The sequence below is a fragment of the Chiloscyllium punctatum genome, chromosome 4 (assembly GCF_047496795.1).
Source record: "Chiloscyllium punctatum isolate Juve2018m chromosome 4, sChiPun1.3, whole genome shotgun sequence".
Classification (NCBI taxonomy): Eukaryota; Metazoa; Chordata; class Chondrichthyes; order Orectolobiformes; family Hemiscylliidae; genus Chiloscyllium; species Chiloscyllium punctatum.
The window spans coordinates 91,024,147-91,039,403 of record NC_092742.1 but is presented as its reverse complement, the minus strand read 5'-3'; the positions used below and the strand labels follow the sequence as shown (position 1 = coordinate 91,039,403).

Sequence of the window (15,257 nt, the reverse complement as noted above, 5' to 3'; positions counted from 1 at the left end):
CAGGACACAACAATTCCTGTACTTAAGAATGGCTCCTTTATATCATCCTGCACTGTATTTCAAACTGCATACAAATAGAGCCCAGAGCACAACCTGTTCATAACCCAGGGATGCCTGTAATGTCTCACTGTTTCATCTGCCTGGTGGGACAGATACAAAGGTTCCTCGGTATCATGATTTAAAGAAATGTCATGTCATAGCTGATCTGCAAGAGTAGCTTCACAAACTGAAGCTGGAATCTACTGAGCTGAGTGCTTCACTGAAAACAGACAGCGAGGATGACAAGTGAGTTGCACTTTAGGAACTGAAGCTAGGAGAATGGCTGAAGCAGTGAGGGTGACCTTAACTCTTGCTGTTTGCCTTAGAAAGTGGCCAGTGTTGGACTGCTCACTCCTGACACACGCTGCTAAGCTCTTCTTTCCCCGTGAGGCCAATGAGAAAGGTGGGCTGGCCGTGTACAACACTGAGCAGGGAGTCAGCATCACCCGTTTCACACCTTTCCCGTAAGTGGCGAAAGTGAGGACTGCAGATGCTGGAGGTCAGAGTCGAGAGGGTGGTGCTGGAAAAGCACAGCGGGTCAGGCAACATCCGAGGATTGACGTTTTGGACATAAGCTCTTCATCAGGAAATGTCAATTCTCCTGCTCCTTGGATGCTGCCTGATCTGCTGTGCTTTTCCAGCACCACCCTCTTGACTCTTTACCACAGTGGGTCAGAACAATATTCCAGAGCTCACTTGGTAGACCAAACAGCAGGGATGAGAAAGCTTTCTCCCTTTTGACGAACTTCCAGTTGCCCCTGGCTCCCCAGTTCCAATCCAGTCCCAAAAGCGACAGCGTTGGCTTCTACTTTCTGATAAACACAGTAGGGTCTGGACTGGGTTTGAAGTCCATCTTTCACCCGTGGGGCTAAAACTCTCCCCTCTCTGATTTTGTAACCAGGCTGGAACACCTCCAGCACATCTTGTGTTGCCGATCACACCAGTTCTCTATTTCTTTACTTGCTGGAGGTTTCGCCAGTGCAGAGACACGGCCTCAGAAATGAATCCCTCTGCTGCATACACCACTGTCTGGGGGATGCTGCCAACTTTGACAATGGGCAGCAATGCGCTTTGCCCAGGTGGGTAGCTTCTTAACATCGACGCTGGTGAGATGCAGAACAAACACCCACTGTCTGAACAAAGGAGCTCTTTTCCCCCATTATGCTAACTCTTTTTCTCTGCAAGATTAAATCCACGAGGTTGTTTAGCCTGTTCAAAATTCAATTGTGTACTTGCGATGTGCTTGGCAGGTGGTCAACGAGTCTGTGCTACTGGGAGGTTCTCCCCCCACCCCACCCAGGCCGCCCTTTCTTCGTAGCAGCTACCCAACAATCTCTATTCATTACCGTTCAACACCTTGCTCCTTTCAGAGGCTCGGCCGTGTGCGACAAAACCTTTTCTCATTGAATTGGATCACTAGCTGGTCCTTAATACACCAGCCTTCTTAACCCATTCAACAGCATTCTATGCATCCAGGAGACCTCCACTGTGAGAAGCAGATCCTGAGGTGGCACGGTGGCTCAGTGGTTAGCACTGCTGCCTCATAATGCCAGGGAACCCCCCTGACCAGGTTTGATTCCAGCTTCAGGCGACTCTCTGTGTGGAGTTTGCACATTGTCTGCGAGGGTTTCCTCCCACAATGCAAAGATGTGCAGGTTAGGTGAATTGGCCATGCTAAATTGTCCATAGTGTTCAGGGTTAGGTGCATTAGTCAGGGATAAATGTAGAGTAATAGGGTTGGGGAATGGCTCTAAGTGGGTTACTCTTCGGAGGGTCGGTGTAGACTTATTGGCTGAAGGGCCTGTTTCCACACTGTAGGGATTTGATGATTTCTATGAACAACCCTCTAGCAATGTAGCCTGGCTGCTTTCTATTTGATGACAACAATTATGACAGGCTGTCTGTCCTGCTGGCACCTTCTACTTGACTGAATGGATTCGGGTAGAGGACTTCAATGTGGATCATCAAGAATGGCTCAGTAACACCACTGACTGAGCTGGTCAAGTGCTAAAGGACATTGCTGCTAAAATGGGTCTCAGTCCTTGCCTTTCCAAATACATGTACATCCTGTCCCTCAGGATTCCCTCCAATAACTTGCCCACCACTGAGGTCAGGCTTACTGGTCTATAGTTCCCTGGCTTGTCCTTTCCACCCTTCTTAAACAGTGGCACCACGTTAGCCAACCTCCAGTCTTCCAGCACTTCACCTGTGACTATCACAGCCAAGAGGCCCAGCAATCACTTCTCTAGCTTCCCACAGAGTTCTAGGGTACACCTGATCAGGTCCTGGGGATTTATCCACATTTATGCCTTTCAAGACATCCAGCACCACCTCCTCTGTAATATGGACATTTTCAAGATGTCACCATCTATTTCCCTAAAGTCTATATCTTCTCCACAGTAAACACTGATGCAAAATACTCCTTTAGTACCTCCCCCATCTCATGCAGCAAAAGCTGCCTTACTGATCTTTGAGGGGCCCTTTTCGCTCCCTAGTTACCCTTGTATTTGTAAAAACCCTTTGGATTCTCCTTAACTCGATTTGCCAAAGCTATCTCATGTCCCCTTTTTGCCCTCCTGATTTCCCTCTTAAGTATACTCCTACTGCCTTCATACTCTTTTAAGGAATCATTTCTGCTGTCCATACCCGACATATGCTTCCTTCTTTTTCTTAACCAAACCCTCAGTTTCTCTAGTCATCCAGCATTCCCTACACATACCAGCCTTCCCTTTCACCCTGACAGGAATATACTATTTTCGGACTCTCGTTATCTCATTTCTGAAGGCTTCCCATTTTCCAGTCGTCCCTTTACCTGCAAACATCTGCACCCAATCAGTTTTTGAAAGTTCTTACCTAATACAACCAAAACTAGCCTTCCTCTAATTTAGATCTGGTCTATCCTCTTCCATCACTATGTTAAATCTAATAGAATTATGGTCGCTGGCCCCAAAGTGCTTCCCCACTGACACCTCAGTTACCTGCCCTGCCTTATTTCCCAAGAGTAGGTCAAGTTTTGCACCTTCTCTAGTAGGTACATCCACATACTGAATCAGAAAAATTTCTTGTACACACTTAAGAAATTCCTCTCCATCTAAACCTTTAACACTATGGCAGTCCCAGTCGATGTTTGGAAAGTTAAAATCCCCTACCATAACCAATGTATTATCCTTACAGATAGCTGGGATCTCCTTACAAGTTTGTTTCTCAATTTCCCTCTGACTATTGGGGGGTCTATAATACAATCCCAATAAGGTGATCATCTCTTTCTTATTTCTCAGTTCCAGCATTGATGGCCAGTCTCCATGCTGGAATTATGATATATTTCAATGGATTACTAACCCGGTCAGTGTATGGATGGAACTGGGTTCCAACACAACCTGAGCCATCAGGGTGGAAATAGTACCTATATTAAACCACGCAAACAGAATGGTGGATAAAACCATTTCTAACAGAGCCGATTTGAACAGTAACACAGCAAATGGCTTCAGCTGACTGGCTGGTGTGAGTATTTAGATGGCAGCATATCCTCACTTATGATTTGGAGATGCTGATGTTGGACTGGGGTGTACAAAGTTAAAAAATCACACAACACTAGGTTATAGTCCAAGAGGTTTAATTGGAAGCACTAGCTTTTGGAGCGCCGCTCTGTCAACCACCTGACGAAGGAGCAGCGCTCCGAAAGCTAGTGCTTCCAATTAAACCTCTTGGACTATAACCTGGTGTTGTGTGATTTTTAACTCTGCATCCCCAATTATACCACAAACTGTTGCAAACAACACAGGCATTGAGATGGTCACGCTCCCATTTTACCGAATCTCACCCCTTTCTCCACACACATCCCAAAATCAAAGACGATTTAGGCTCAATCAGTTGCCATGTTTTGTTTTTATTAACCCTTGTGTATAATGTACTGACGGCCAAATGGATATAACACATGGCCTCTGTCGCATTCTTCAACCAGTCTGTGAGTGAAAGGGCTCCCGGGGATAGGTGTGGATGCAGGAGGATTTGAAAAATAGCTCAGGGTAATTATGTTGTGTTACCTTAATAAAATAACATCATGTGTGGGATCTATCTCTGCACACAAGAACAGGGGGAGGCCATTCTCTCTCTCTCAAGTCTGTTCCACCATTCTGATCGATCCAGTGAAATCTATCTGAACTCCATCTATCCTTGCAACTTACACATCCCTTAATACAGAATCACAGAATTGTTCTGGTCGGCCATCCAGCTCATTGTGTCCACACTGGCTCTTTGAACACTTTTAACTGTGCCTTTTCCCCCCCACCATAATCCTGAATCTCATTTCTATTTAAATAGCCATCCAATGCCTCCTTGAACGCCTCCTCAATTGAACCTGGCCCCACCACACTTTCAGGCAGTGCACTGCATGCCAAAACCGCTTGCTGTGTGAGGAAGCTTTTTCCCTTATCTCACCTCTTTTGCAAGCCACTTAAAATAACATGTGCCCCCAGGGTTCTCAATCCTTTAACAAATGGGAACAGTTCGCTTACTCAGGCCCCTCGTGATTCTGTTAAACTTTAATGATATCTCCTCCTTGCCTTCTCCTCTCTAAGCAAGACAGTTCCAACCTGGCCAATGTATATTCTCGTAACTGAGGTTTCCTACCCCATGGGGTGGTACAGTGGCTCAGTGGTTAGCACTGCTGCCTCACAACATCAGGGACCCGGGTTTGATTCCTACCTCAGGTCTGCGTGGAGTTTTCACATTCTCCCAGTGTCTGCATGGGTTTCCTCCCACAATCCAAAGACGTGCAGGTTGGGTGAATTAGCACTCATGGTCAAATCTTTGCCTTTAGCCTTTGAGTGCATTCTCCCCCTCTCTGTCCCTGCACCCCCTGCCGTTGTCTGATCCTAAAAGTTTAATTCCTGAGATACCAACACTGCGATATATTCTACATATGTTACGTTTGTCAGCTTGTGTTCCATCAGAAGAGGAACTATTCCTTTACGCAGTATTTTATTGGTATTAGTTCAGACTCCAATAGTGAGTGGCACTGCGGTTTAGTGGCCAGCACTGCTGCCTCATAGCTCCAGGGATCTGGGTTCAATTCCAACCTTGGGTAACTGTCCGTGTGGAGGTTGCACATTCTCCCTGTGTCTGTGTGGGTTCCCTCCGGGTGTTCCAGTTTCCTACCACAATCCAAAGACGTGCAGGTCAGGTGAATTGGTCATACTAAATTGCCCGTAGTGTTAGGTGCATTAGTCAGGGGTATGGGTACGGGTCTGGGTGGGTTACTGTTCAGAGGATCTATGTGGACTTGGTGGGCCGAAGGGCCTGTTTCCGTACTGTAGGGAATTTAATCTAAATATGATCAGGCTCAGTTTCGACTATGTGAATTACTCCTCCGAAGGGAAGTTGTTCCAGATTTCCACAACCCTTCCTGTGCCCATGTGTCCCGTACACCATCAAAAACATTTCCTGTGCTGGAACAGTTCCCCAGCGATCGGAGGAGACTATTATCCATGCCGCATGCACTGCTCCTCTTCAGTTCCAGGCTGTTTGATTTCAGCTCTGCTCTTTCCAGATGGAATGGACAAAATGTTGTGTTATGGTGTGCCCAACATTCCCCCCTCTCCCCCCTGCCACCCTACTCCAGCACTATCACAGTTTAACACTTAGCCCAACGGTACTTAGCTCGCACTCACAGAAAGTTTTCCTTTTCACACACACACAAGCAGATGGCCTTTGCTGTGAAACAGCAGAAGGTGGAGATTCGGTTCTCTGCAGGTTACTTTTACAAGGCAGTGGATTAGCACCGGACTCTGAAAACAGCAGCCACACCCTGACAGAGAGTGCTGCAAATCACTAGGGATTATGACCAAAGGGAGGGCACGATACCTCACCACACCAGCGCTCAATCCCGGACAGATATGCTTCCAAAGCCAACAGCATAGTCTTGGGGATCATTCAAAGCCAAGTGTCCTTAATGCCTACTGGGCTAAGTACCCAAAGATCCCTCCGATTTCAAATTCTCACTCATGATCTAAAACCAACCCAAGGCCTCGTTACCAACCTTCATTACTCCCCTCACAACCAATCTTCCATTAACTCCTCCACACCCTCTCCCCCTTAGAACTCTACATCCCTCCAACCTTTGGTGATTAGAATCCCTGCAGTGTGGAAACAGGCCCTTCAGCCCAACAAGTCCACACCGACCCTCTGAAGAGTAACCCACCCTGACCCATTCCCCCACCCTGTATTTACCCCTGACTAATGCACCTAACACTATGGGGCAATTTAGCAATGGCCAATTCACCTGACCTGCACATCTTTGGACTGTGGGAGGAAACCGGAGCACCCGGAGGAAACCCACGCAGACACGGGGAGAATGTGCAAACTCCACACAGGCAGTCACCCGAGGCAGGAATCGAACCCGGGTCCCTGGCGCTGTGAGGCAGCACCCGGGTTTGATTCCAGCTTCAGGTGACTGTGTGGAATTTGCACATTCTCCCCGTGTCTGCGTGGGTTTCCTCTGGGTGCTCCGGTTTCCTCCCACAGTCCAAAGATGTGCAGGTCAGGTGAATTGGCCAGGCTAAATTGCCCCATAGTGTTCCAGGCTAGGTGGGTTAGCAGGGTTACAGGGATAGAGCGGGGAATGGAGGAGTGCAGGGTCTGGGTGGGATGTTCTTTGGAGGGTCGGTGTAGCCTTGATGGGCTGAATTGCCTGCTTCGACACTGTAAGGATTCGATGATTACCTATCCTAACATCCCCTTCTTTAGCTTGTGGTCAGATTAAATAAAGACATGTCCCGTGAACAGCCTTGGACGTTTCACTGTGCTGAAAGGTGCAATATAATTGTGAACTATTGTGATAACATTTTTACAATTTGTAGTTTAGTTGACACAGTGATACAGTGTGATCTATCCCAATCTACCCCAGGCACAATGCTCATAACTGCATGGACCAATTTTAATTTGCTCAAAATGCCTCATTTGCATACAGTTAGATCGATCTGTTTGATTTCAGTGCAGTTCCATTTTTACACTGTAGGCATAACCTCCATCTCCACAGTAAGCCTTGGTCCTTTTAACCTCTCTCCAGTGAGCCACTGCCAAAACATGGAGCTGGGCAGCACAATTGCTCAGTGGTTAGCACTGCTGCCTCACAGGTTCGACTCCACCCTTGGGTGATTGTCTATTGTGGAGTTTGCACATTCTCCCTGTGTCTGTGTGGGTTTCCTCCCACAGTCCAGAGACGTGCAGGTGAGGTGGATTGGCCATGCTAACCTGCTCATAGTCTCCAGGGATGCGTAGGTTATATGAATCATCTGGGAATGCGAGGCCAGACTGGACTGAACGGGCCAAATAGACTGCTCCTGCACTGTAGGGATTCTGTGAGTAACTCAATGTTACTCAATTTAACTCAATAGACGCTCTGCACTGCACTGGTAGTGTCCCTACCTCTGGACTAGGAGCCATGTCTAAAGAGGTTGCTTAAAATAGCTATGATGTTGTTCAAAACTGGGAGTGTTAACAACACAACAGGACAGGAACTAACACAGACGTAACTCGCAGAGTACACGACCGTGAGAGACACAGATAAATATATATCCTGAGTTACCGTGCCATCTCCTATTAAGCTGTTTGTGGGGTTGAAAGTGACTTGTCAGTGGACACTTGGGGAAGGGAGAAAATTATTGCTTTAGAATCTCTTTGTTGGCCAACAGTTTAAATACAGATTTTTAGAAGGCCAGTGAAATTTCATATACTAATTCTAATGCTGCGATGCAAATGAAATTATCTTGTCTGACTTTGATCAGGTACCAAAAGCAAACTATTAGGAGGCTATAAATTCTCAATTCACACCATTTCTACCTTTCTAAAGTGCCAGCTTCGACAACACAACAAGAGATCTCTTAACCCGCTGGATTCCTGACAGTTTTCTGGCGTCCCATTCCTCTGATCCTAGAGGATTTTAACTTTCCGAAGGATTTCATTTCTCGCAGACTCTGTGTCCCCTGCTGTCTCAGGATGGGCCTTCCCATCAATCCTCCGAATCGTTGAACTGTGCGATCACCACAGCCCAGAGGATGGTCACCTGCCCCTTCTCGGTGGGGTCTGTCCATCCCTGGAAGTGGTGGGAAGGGCGAATAATCCGGCACTGAGGAGATACCCGACCCTTCCAGGCACCTCAGCAGGGAGGCCCATGGTGCACCTCCCCCTGATCAGCCACTGCATGAGGCCCTTAATTAGTTGCCACTTCAGGGCATCAACCTGCCACCCGCCTGATGACCCAATTTCCCAGAGGGCAGGAAAGGTTCCTCAAAACATGGCAGCCTCCTCGCTGGGCTGGGGGAGGTTGGGGGCCTCAATCTGCCTCAGTCACGGAGCAACTGGGGATCCAGCTAGCTCCCATCCTTGCCTCCAACTCCTCAAAGCCTCTCTCTCTCTCTCTCTCTCACCCCACAACTCATAAGAACTAGGAGCAGGAATAGGTCACCTCACCCCTCGAGCCAGCCCCACCATTCAATAAGATCATGGCCGATCCTTTTCATGGGCTCACTCCACTTACCTGTCTGCTCATTCCTTTACTGTTCAAAAATCTATCTTTCTTTCCCTTAAAACTCATACCTGCAACCAACCCCCCCCACCAAAAGAAAACACATCTTCAAAGTGTCTGTGTCACCCTTCTGAGGAGCGATTCATGTACTGCCCCTCCCCCACATCCCTGCACCTTCCTCCTCTTCAGATATTCAGAATATTCGAAAAATATGCAGCACGGAAAGTGGCCACTCTGCCCATCATGACTGCATCTACCACAGAACGAACCACCCAGTGATATCCCACCATCCTGTTATCCCAGGAGGTTATGGGACATTGCCTTCAGATCCCGACACCTTTCCCATGAACTGATGGTTTCCGTCTCTAATCCCCTTTCAGGACCCTACCCCCCGCTGGGGGGGGGACATCATTGTGTCCCTCACCGCTGCACTTCTCCAGCCCCGGCACCATCCTTGTGAAGCCCCTCTGCACCCTCTCTCGTACAATTACATCCTTCCTGGAATGAGGTGACCAGAACTGCACACAGTGCTCAAGCTGTGACCTAACTATTGACTTATTCAGTTCCTGCATAGCCTCCCAGCTCTTATATTGTAAACCTCACTAATAAAGAAAAGGATTTCAATATGCCTTCTTAACCACCTTATCAGTGTGTTGTCTTACCTTAAGGGATCTGTGGATGTGCACTCCCACGTCCCTCACGTCCTCTACGTACCTCAGTATTGTCCTGCTCATTGTGAATTGCCTCGTTTGATCTCTGCATAAAGAAACATTTTTCAAAGCTTTTCCGTTTCCTCCTTTGACAGTGACCTTACAATGATGCCCTCTGGTTAGCAACTTGACAGTTAGGGTTCTGTGTTCCCTCAGTACTATGAACAAGTGGTTTGATCAGAGGGAAAGAGTCCCTCAGAAACCACAAACCGGTTCAGTGATTCACCTCCTGTTTCACCCAGTCGTCACAAAGAGCACAGATGAAAAGCTCAGTGAGAATATCTCAGGCAAAATCCAACACAGATCCCACCCTGTTTTTCTACAACCTCTACCATGGAGAGAGGTACAGAAGCCTGAACACACGCACCAGCCAGTTTCAAAACAGTTTCTACCCCGCTGCTGTTAGCATACTGAATCAACTCACAAACTCTTAACATTCGCCTGTCCCTGTGTTTTTGCTTTTGCCACTATTTCCCTATTATTTACTTATCTATGCTACTTAACTCTGTGATCTGCCTGTATTCCTCACAAGACAAAGCTTTTCACTGTGCCTCACGACACGTGGCAATAAATTCAGTTAATTCAATTCCATTCAATTTCAACCGAAAGAACTGCGGATGCTGTAAACCAGAAACTAAAAACAGAAATTGTGGATAAAGCTCTAGCAATGTCTGTGAAGAGAAATCAGAGTTAACCTCTCGGATTGAGTGACCCTTCCTCAGAACTGTTTCCCCACAGAAGTGCCCAGACCTGCTGAGCTTTTCCAGCAATTTCAGGTTTCGTTACAGATTATTTGCAAGTATTTGCTGGCGAAAAGGTGGAATGATTTTATGCTCGGATAGCAAGACTCTCTGCCAGTGTTTAAGGCAATTAAAGTCATAGAGATGTACAGCATGGAAACAGACCCTTCGGTCCAACCCGTCCATGCCGACCAGATATCCCAACCCGATCTAGTCCCACCTGCCAGCACCCGGCCCATATCCCTCCAAACCCTTCCTATTCATATACCCATCCAAATGTCTCTTAGATGTTGTAATTGTACCAGCCTCCACCACATCCTCTGGCAGCTCATTCCATACACGTACCACCCTCTGAGTGAAAAAGTTGCCTCTTAGATCCTTTTATATCTTTTCCCTCTCACCCTAAACCTATGCCCTCTAGTTCTGGACTCCCCCACCCCAGGGAAAAGTCTTTGTCTATTTACCCTATCCATGCCCCTCATGATTTTATAAACCTCTATAAGGTCGTCCCTCAGCCTCCGACGCTCCAGGGAAAACAGCCCCAGCCTGTTCAACTTCTCCCAATAGGTCAAATCCTCCAACCCTGGCAACATCCTTGTAAATCCTCTCTGAACCTTTCCAAGTTTCACAACAGCTTTCCGATAGGAAGGAGACCAGAATTGTTGGAAATTAACTACCTGGTGTGCAGGTTGTTCTGCTATAAAGCGACAGTTGTGATCCTCGTGCTATGGAAAACCACTATAGGAAATTGCGCTGTAGGGGATCACTAATAGAAAATCACTGTACCATTCAGTAGAAAGTTCGCAATATACAAACAACGTCCAACAATTCGTCAACCACGTTATAGCCAACTCGCGCTGACAACACGCACACTATAGCAAAACAACCTGTATGTTAAACAGGCAGCAAATTATCAGCCATTGAGTACTTCAGGAATTTTGAGGGCTAAATTGTGAGGCCAGGCTGCACGAACGTGGCTGGTGTTCCCTCAAAAGATCGGGCTCTTGGGGCATGGTGATAGTGTCCCCACCCTTGAGCTGGAAGACTTGTGCTCAAGTCCTCACTGCTCCAGAGGTGGGCGATAACATCTCTGAACAGGTTGCTAAAAAAACATCCAGAAAGGAGGATCAGAGACAGCAAACCACTGTGACCACCAGCTGGCAGTGCTTGGCACCAAGGGCCAGGGCAACATGCTGATCAGTGGCGGGCACTGTTTGAAATATATGAACAAGGTGAGTTCATTCAGGTATATAAAATGTTGCACAGTAAAACAAAAAGTGGAAGCTGAAACACTCTTTTCTTTGGCTGGGGGAAATCTAAAACAAAGGGGCACATTCTTAAAATTACAGCTATGCCACGCAGGGACAAAATCAAACATTACTTTTTCACACAAAACTCAGTAGAAATCCAAGCGTTTTTTCATTCATTCACAGGATGAGGGCATCTCTAGCTCGGCCAGCATTTATTGCCCATCCCTAATTACCCAGAGGGCAGTTCAGAGTCAATCACATTGCTGTGAGTCGGGATTTACATGTAGGCCAGACCAGGTAAGGATTGCAGATTTCTTGCCAGTAGGACATTAGTGAGACAGATGGGCTTTTCCCCAACAATGACTTTCATGGACATTATTAAACCCTTAATTCCAGACTTTTCCATTGAATACAAATTCTGCCATCTGCCATTGCAGGATTTGAACTCAGGTGCCCAGAACAATATATTTTTTCTCCTCTTTATTCATTCACGACATGAGGGTGTCGCTGACTAGGCAGCAGTTATTGCCCGGGGAGCAGTTGAGAGTCAACCACATTGCTGTGTGTCTGGAATCACATGTAGGCCAGACCAGGTAAGGATGGCAGATTTATTTCCTTCCCTAAAGGGCATTAGTGAACCATGTGGGTTTTTCCCCAACAATTGGCAATAGTCATTAGATTCTTAGTTCCAGATATTTATTGAATTCAAATTCCACTGTCTGCCATAGCAAGGTTCGAACCAGGGTCCCCAGAACATTATCTGGGTCACTGGATTAATAATCAAGTGATAACACCACTAGGCTATCGCCTTCCCATCGCTCTTCCTTCAAAAGGCTGTGGATATGACTACAATTGCTAAGGTGGACAGATCTAGTGAGGTAAGGACATGAACAGACAAAGGAGGATACACATAGTTCAGATATGATCTAACTGAATGGCAGACCAGGCTCAAAGTGGGGCTGAATGGCCTCCTTCTGTTCCTAAATATTCTCTTTAAGAGCGGGCACTTTCCAGACGTGACAATTTATTGAGAGCAGAGTTAAGTCCGGCCTAGAACCCTGGAGAATAAAGCCGCAAGATGTAATGGGGATGTTCTTAATGGGGTTGGCTCACATGTGAAAACTGTCAACTAGTTTAATGCGCCAACAAAAAAAAGGGCTCAAATTTGTCACTCATCTCCGAACAACTGTACTGTGTTAGGCAGAACTCAGGAATAAGATCCAAGAGAGACAATTTTGATCCCAAAATGAGTCAGCGCGAGTCTTTTGTCACCCCAGGGACAGCAGGTTACCAACGTGATTGAGGCCACTCTCCTTAGTTGAGGAGAGTGCAGTAGTGCAATCTCTGAGTGCAGCCAACAGCAGGAAGTGAAAGGGTTAATCCAATGTAATTAAGATCAAGTGGCTAGATAAAGCACTGCCAATGCTGTCATTTAGCCTTACCACTTAGACCCCAGTCTCGTCAAAGAAATGCAGGGAACGACAGTAATTACAGAGGCCTGCCTGACAGGATCTCTTATAAGCAACAGCCAGTCAACACATATAATTATATACACACCAAGACTTAATCAAACAAGTACTTATCTTACTCAGAGCATAGATTATGTTCCCAGTGCCAATAACCCATGAAATCTCAAGGACTGTCACTTTAATTTAATGTCTATGTTTTGCAGTGCTTTCAGGCTCACTCAGGACTGACACATTAACCAAAAGCAACATGATAAACAGTGCTGTCAATGCTAAACAAACACACTCCTGGTCAATTTGACAGCAGGCACAACCACTCCACACTCTCTGATACTGTACAGACCAACACCCTCCCCGCTGGCTCCCACTATCTATAACATCCTATCCATGTCATACGTGTGCAGACAGAGCCGCATTTTTATAGCATCTTTCATGGGCTCAGCATGTTCTTTGCAGCCTTTCAAAGTGTGGTTACTGTTATAATGTTGGAATTGCAGCAACCAGTTTACAAACACTGAAAAACCACAATTTACCCATAGAAGCTCACAGCAATGGAGATCGTTCAGCCCGTTATGCGTATGCTAACTGTTTCAAAGACTTATCGAGCAACTGGTTACACCACTTTTGGAATACTGCGTGCAATTCTGGTCACCCTGCTATTGGAAGGATGTTGTGAAACTTGAAAGGGTTCAAAGAAGATGTACAAGGATGTTGCCAGGGCTTGGAGGGTTGGAGCTACAGGGAGAGGCTGAATAGGCTGGGGTTGTTTTCCCTGGAGCGCCAGAGGCTGAGGGGCGACCTTATAGAGATTTATAAAATCATGAGGGGTAAATAGACAAGGCTTTTTTTTCCCTGAGGTGGGGAGTCCAAAACGAGAGGGCATAGGTTTAAGGTGAGAGGGGAAAAATTTAAAAGGGACCGAGGGGGCAATTTGACAGAGAGGATGGTGTGTGAATGGAATGAGCTGCCAGATGAAGTGGTGGAGGCTGGTACAATTGCAACATTTAAAAGGCATCTGGATGGGTAGATGATCTGGCTAATGGGACTAGATTAATTTAGATATCTTGTCGGCATAGACAAGTTGGACCAAAGGGCCTATTACTGGGCTGTACAAATCTCTGACTCAATGGCTATGACTGCTGCTCCCTATTCTAACTCCTAAAACATTGAATTTCGTCCATTCACTCTTTCCTCCTACTGAGTGTAATTCCGTTAGAGCAAACCTATTACTTTATAGAACCATCGAATCATACAGCACGGAAACAGGCCCTTGGGTCCAACCAGTCCGCGCCAAACATTATCCCAAACTAAACTAGTCCCACCTGCCTGCTCATGGCTCATGTCCCTCCAAACCTTCCCCTTTCATGTATTTACCAAAATGTCTTTTAAACACTGCAACTGCACCCGCACCCATCACTCCCTCTGGAAGTTCATTCCACAGACGAATCACTCTCTGTGCAAAAACAAATTGCCCCTTGTGTCTTTTTTAAATCTTTCTGCTCTCACCTTAGAGATATGCCCCCTGGCCTTGAAATCCCCCACTCTAGGGAAAAGACACCTGCCATTTGCCTGATCTGCACCCCTCACGATTTTATAAACTCTCTCAGCTTGATGTCAGCTCTTTAACTGCGGCTGTTTGTGTTGAATGTAAATTTAGAATCCTTAGTTGTCTAGTATTAACCCAACTGTAGAGAGGTTAAATGGATCTGACAGAATTAATCAGAGTATAAAACAGGACAATGTCGGAACATAGGGTTTCAGTCTAAGAGTTGCCCCTTGGAGCCTTCTCTGGTCATGACTGATCTGGTTCTCTAACAGATAGTAAATACTGACCTAACCAGTAATGCCCGTGAATAGGTTAAAAAAAAACCTTCATCCTCCCGTCTGCGCCCATAGCCCTGACTTACTTTGTCTCGTCAAAAGTCTTCCTAATTCACCCTTAGATAACTCCTGTGAGCCAGTCTCCACCACGCTCTGGGGAAAAGAATTCCACAGACCCTGTGAGGGAAGTTAAAAATCACACAACACCAGGTTACAGTCTAACAGGTTTACTTGGAAGTACAAGCTTTCAGAGTGCTGCTCCTTCGTCAGGTAGCTTGTAGGGCAAGATCAGAGGACACAGAATTTATAATAAAATATCAAAGTGTCAGACAACTGATATAATGTATTGAACAAACCTAGATTGCTGTTAAGTCTTTAACCACTTAGAAATCCATTTATCTTCACCTCTGCTGTAAAAAGGAAACTCTTCTTCCTAAAATGCGCCTGCTACTTCTAGTCTTCCTTATAAGAGTCACCTTCCTCCTAGGATCTTGGTATCAAGTTACCTCAGGGTCTTAGATGTTTCAGCACTATCATCTCTCATTTTCCTAAACTCCAATATACATAAGCATGGTCTAACTTTTCTTGACAAGACAAGCCCTCTATCCCTGGAGTGAGTCACGTGAACCTTCTCTGAACCACTTCCAATGCAATTATATCCTTTTCTTTTAAATAAGAGGGAATGCATAAGTGGGGAGAAGGTCAAA

General features: G+C 46.2%; 1 protein-coding gene across 3 annotated transcripts in view; it reads right to left on the bottom strand.

Annotated features, from left to right (window-relative positions):
- Positions 1-15,257, bottom strand: part of mapkbp1 (mitogen-activated protein kinase binding protein 1) — a 229,896-nt gene that overhangs the window by 160,797 nt on the left and 53,842 nt on the right. The gene's annotated exons all lie outside the window — the stretch shown is intronic.